General features: G+C 40.6%; 1 long non-coding RNA gene across 2 annotated transcripts; it reads right to left on the bottom strand.

Moving 5' to 3' along the window:
- Window positions 1-1,576: 1,576 nt before the first annotated feature.
- On the bottom strand, window positions 1,577-2,889 carry LOC109511088 (uncharacterized). 2 transcript variants are annotated; one of them, XR_002167240.1, is made up of 3 exons: window positions 2,681-2,889; window positions 1,865-2,148; window positions 1,577-1,669 (listed from the first exon to the last, which is right to left on the bottom strand). It is a non-coding gene; the product is annotated as an uncharacterized LOC109511088 (long non-coding RNA). The 2 variants fall into 2 exon arrangements; XR_002167241.1 differs by having other exon boundaries at window positions 1,865-1,919.
- Between the last annotated feature and the right edge of the window lie 2,160 nt (window positions 2,890-5,049).

Here is a 5,049-nt window from a genome sequence, read left to right as displayed (position 1 = left end):
AAAATAACGTCAGAGTTTTTTGCCGATGTATTTATAATATGCAGAGAATAAAACTGCCTTTTTTTGCTAAAGTCTTGTAATAATTCACAAGATTTTTTTTAGGGGGGGGATAAATCCTATTTTGAGAATAAAGCCTTTTTTGGGGGGTCGGGCAAATAAAGAGCAAAATCCTTTTTTATTTACTTTTTTGGGGCTTAAAATCGGCGACTCCTTGCTTTCTGGAGATGAACAGGAGTCTTAACGACAACATCGAAGTGATCCCCAGCTTTCCCCGGCCTTGGAGAAAACCTTTCTTCAAACATTTGCACCTCGCAGCCCCGAAAGCGAGCCGACCCGTCTCCTCGTGACGACGGCGCCTTTTCACGGCATCCCCTGGATATAAATAATCTGCAAATGCATGAATCCACAAAAGGGGCAGTCTTCACAGGACAGAGAGAAATAGAAAATGCGAGTCAATCCCTTTGAAAAATGCATGCGTTTTTTTTCCCAGGAAAACACAGCTGGGCGAGCGCACAACGTTGATCACCTCAACTGAGACTACATGGTGTGTTAGCATTCAAATAAATAAAAACAGCATCCGCCTACGTGTCAACCTATATTTACAATGTTGTGTGGAAATCCTTTTTATTTGTTTTAGCATAATTCTACAAAGAAGTCACTAACTACTTGCAGGAATGACCAATTGGACAAACGGTCTTCTGACTGACTGACGAGCTCACTAGATGACAAACGCAATCAAGCACATCCTCGTCTAATGTGTCATAACTTGAAACTAATCTCACATTAACCTTTAGCTTAACCATGCTAAATGAACTCAATTTAACCAGTTGACTACCTACCAAAACTACTCTAGGATAATCTAACCAAACTTGGGTTAGCTCAACCCTACCTACTTACGCATATAGACGAAAAAATCATCAGCACTCACACTCACGTCTCGGGAGAATTTGGAGTGGTCCATTAACCACCATTATGTTTTGGGAATGTGGGAGGAAACCGGAGTACCCGGAGAAAACCCACGCAGGCACGGGGAGAATATCCAAACTCCAGACAGGAAAGCCGGAGCCGGAATCGAACCCTGCGCTTGCCAGTCGATCATCGGACCTCTTGACCGACCAACAAACCAAATTTGGAAATGCTGTAGTTTTTTTTTTTGGGTTATCCTGTTAACATAGTTAGTGATCTTCACTAACTAAGTAATTAACTACTGATTGGCTGACTAGCAAAGTTTTATGTATATTGTTAATCATATCAATAATAGTAATCCTGTTCACTAACTTAACCTACCTAATCAAAAATGAAAAATCTTACAGGGACAGGATGGATGAAGTCTTGTGCATATTTTTCTATTTGGTAGGTTCAACATAATCCTGCAAAAGTTTGTTCCTTCTTCCGTTCGGCTCAGATATTCTTTTCCAACACTGGTTACACGGGTGTACCTAATATTGTGTCCAGTGAGAAAAAGAACAACAACAACAAAAAAAAAAAAATCAGGCAATTTATGCAAACCTGCTTAGTGGTTCAATTATATCAAAATAAAAGCAAATCAAGAGTAAAGCAAGAATAAAAGGGGGCGCCAAGTTGTCTTTATTCGTCATTTTGTCTCCTGCTAGCGCCTGAAAGCCGCTTGTCTACTTCCTCATTCCATCTCATCAGTGGCATTCACCTCCTAAGCAGGAAGCGGGGAACGTATCGGTGCTATCAAAGTGAGACTTTTGTCATGTTGCATTGGAACCCACCCCACACTAAATACCGTGCACATACACACGTTCCAACACACACTTCTGATCACGCCATTGTTTGCTGATATGCTGAGTGAAAGACAACGAACGAATTATGGATAAAAGAGATGCTTCTTGCTCACCTGCTTCACACTCTTACCTTCTTCTTCTTCTTCTTCCAAGCCAGCCCAGGGACACCTGGCAGTTCCAATTAGTGAGGACACAGCGGGCGACCAGTACATTTGCTTACAAGACAAAAAAAAAAAAGCGATGGATGATGAAAACAAATGAGCTTGCATGCTCGTTGCCCATTCTTTCTTTCTCATGTTATTTAAAATCTTGACTTGTTTATAGTGTTCCACTCCAGTCCACTAGCTCGCAGTAACATCTCCCCCGACTGGGTCACTTCCCCACTTGGCCGCAGTGCCTACGGACTATAATGGTGAAAAGTGAAAATCAACTTGATCTCGATCTGATTGATCTCCGATTTCCACAGAAATGAAGTTAGTTAGCTGGTTAAACCGATGAACTAGCATAATAAAAAAAGTGAAGAGATGAAAAAAAAATTAAATTGCATGTTTGTCGACAATCAGTGATTCAATCAGTCACTCAGTCAGTCAGTCAGTTAGTTGGCAGGATTACACTAAAACTAAAAAACTCTTTCCCACAAAACTTGAAACTAACAACTCCCCGCCCCCTAAATCAATTAACAAAATAAACCTTTTGTGAACTAGCTACCGAACTAGCTAGCTAGCCAACTAACTAACTACCCAACTAGCAAACACGCTTCTCCATTCTCCAAATCGAATCCATTTTGAATATTTCCAGAGATTTTCTTTTGCCGATGGGCCACCCTTCAACAAAACGACATGAAAATCAGTTCTAGAGATTTGGCATACTTCTGCTCACTAAAAAACGAACAGACAAAATAACTACCTGCAATAAAAGCAACCTTTTACCTCATAATTGTCGAAGGATGACACATTCCACTTGTCGTCCCCGGAATTTTGTCATTTCCATTCATGAAACAGGTTATTCCGGAATCCCCTTTTGGTGGCACCATTGGATCCCACTCCCCCAAATTTAGCCTTCCTCCTCGCCACCAGATGGCGCTTTTGCCCTTCACATGGTGCCCATGCAGAGCAGCAGCGCCATGAATGAAGTGATCAGGTATCAGGCCCATATGGGAAGATCCGGTGTGATGTTCCCGCACTCCTCGAGGTCCATTATTCATAAGGATGCCTGGCGGATGCTAATGAATTCTTTCTGCAATTATTAGCATTCTGTCAAATATTTAGCATTATACTTTATTCATCCGACGCGCTGTAGTCTTTCGCTGTCGCGCGTGAATTATGCAGTACGTCTGCTTTCATGGAGTGTGCGCGTTGACGCTGGCAAACTCTCCAGTCAAAATATATATACATTTCGATTGCATCCTTGTTAGCGGTTGGAATGTAAAGCATTTGTTTGTGTGGTGAATCGGGCGCACGCGGAGAGCAAGGATCAAGGCAGAGTGTAGAAATTGTCGCTTTTTTTGGGAGGGAGGGGGGGGGGATTCCCAGTTGTGGTGGTCTTTAACACCGATTTCATTACTTGTACTCATATTGAAGGCTGTAAACGTGGCCTACAACCAGTGGTGGTGTAAAGTAACCAAGTACTTTACATAATCTTTGTAACTATACTGTTTGGGTAAAATTTGACAACAATAGAAAATATCCTAAATTTCATTCAAATGTTCATTCTCAGGTTTAATTACTTCTTCTACAGCAACCCGCAAAAAAAAAAAAAAAAAACAACACAATAATTTAATTTCTTTTGTGTACATTTGGACTCTTCCAGGCCATATCTGAGCTGTGTGTACTCACATGGATTTTAGATTTACCAGTGTGTATTCAATTCAGAAAACTGGTGGTAATGGTGTGAATCTGTGAACGTGTGCATGCCCGAAAATGTATTGTTCCAATAAGTAAGTATGGTCTCTGTTTTTGTAATACAAATTTGCCCTGTGGAAGAAAAAAAAAAAAGAAGACATTTTTGACTCGTCCGGTTTAAAAGGAAGGCAAATGGTAAGAAAACTTTATCTTATGGACAAAAATGGAAATCAGCGATAGTGAATTTGCAATAACCAAACCATTAAAAAAAAAAAAAAAAAAAAAAAAAAAAAATTGGGCCAAATTATTAAAATAGATGTTGCATACAATTGTTGGCGGGGAAACATTTTTACAATTTATTTTTTACTACTTTTTTAAAATACTAAGTAAATATACCACACATCTACTTTTACAAAGTTCCAAATACACAGGGTGAAGCAGCACTTAGCTGTTATGCTGCACACAAATGACATAATTAAGGTCTTTGAAAGCATTTTAAAATCAATTTCACTATAGGTTGTTTCATGTTAGAAAGCTACTTTTTATTTCTTTGCTTTCGAATGTCTTGAACTGTTTTGTTTGTGAATGCTTTTAAGTGTACTTCTACTTACATACAGAGTGTGAGTACGTCTGCCATCTCGTTGCAAAATGCCAAAGCTGCTGCACAAACAAACAGAACGCCGCTAGCACCGCTACAGCCCTTCACGCTCCGGCGCTCATTGCTAGGCCACCCAGGGGGAGCCCTGTCCTTCACGGGACCTCCACCTTGAGCTGCCCTGTTAACGCCTTTTGCTACCTGCCTTGACAAGCACAGGAACAGGAACAAAGCACAAGGCAGGAGTCGTACACTCAAATTACGCATGGTCGCCCTCATGAGGGAAGCAAACGTGTTTCCAGGCACATTTCGAGGGATTATTTCCAGTCTTGTTGGGTGTCGTTAGTTGTGGAGAGACAAGTTGTGCAATTCGAAACTTTACGATTAATCGTACGTTGATCGGATGAGTTTATAATCATGATTGTATGAATTGGTGTCAGAAACATTTGCGAAAACTGAAACAAAGTTGAGTAACGCATCCTGATTTTTGACAAAATTCCACAAATCGTTTTTTGGGGTGTTTTCGGCACAGATCCAAAAGCACCATGAAACTCTTGAAAATCATGCCAAAGTGACCTAGCCTTTGGATAAATTTGTGTCGCCACCCTTTATCTTAACGTCATGATGCTAGGTCATTACATTACAAACACGGACCACAGCTTTCAACATTGGGAACCTGAAAACCATGACAACTCTCATTAAGTGGGACTTTCTCAAAATACGATTAGCATTTCTAATGCCGACCTGGCTTACGTTTTTAGAAAATGGGACAACCTTGCAATAAGGAAATTTGTGTGGATGCTTCTATGTCACAGAGCTCGATGGCTACATGATAGCATTGCTAACATCAATTCTGCCTGCA

This window comes from Hippocampus comes, unplaced genomic scaffold, assembly GCF_001891065.2.
Source record: "Hippocampus comes isolate QL1 unplaced genomic scaffold, H_comes_QL1_v1.1 scaffold7, whole genome shotgun sequence".
In the NCBI taxonomy this organism is placed as follows: domain Eukaryota; kingdom Metazoa; phylum Chordata; class Actinopteri; order Syngnathiformes; family Syngnathidae; genus Hippocampus; species Hippocampus comes.
Note: the sequence above shows the minus strand (reverse complement) of the source record. Positions and strands in the feature narration are given on the sequence as shown.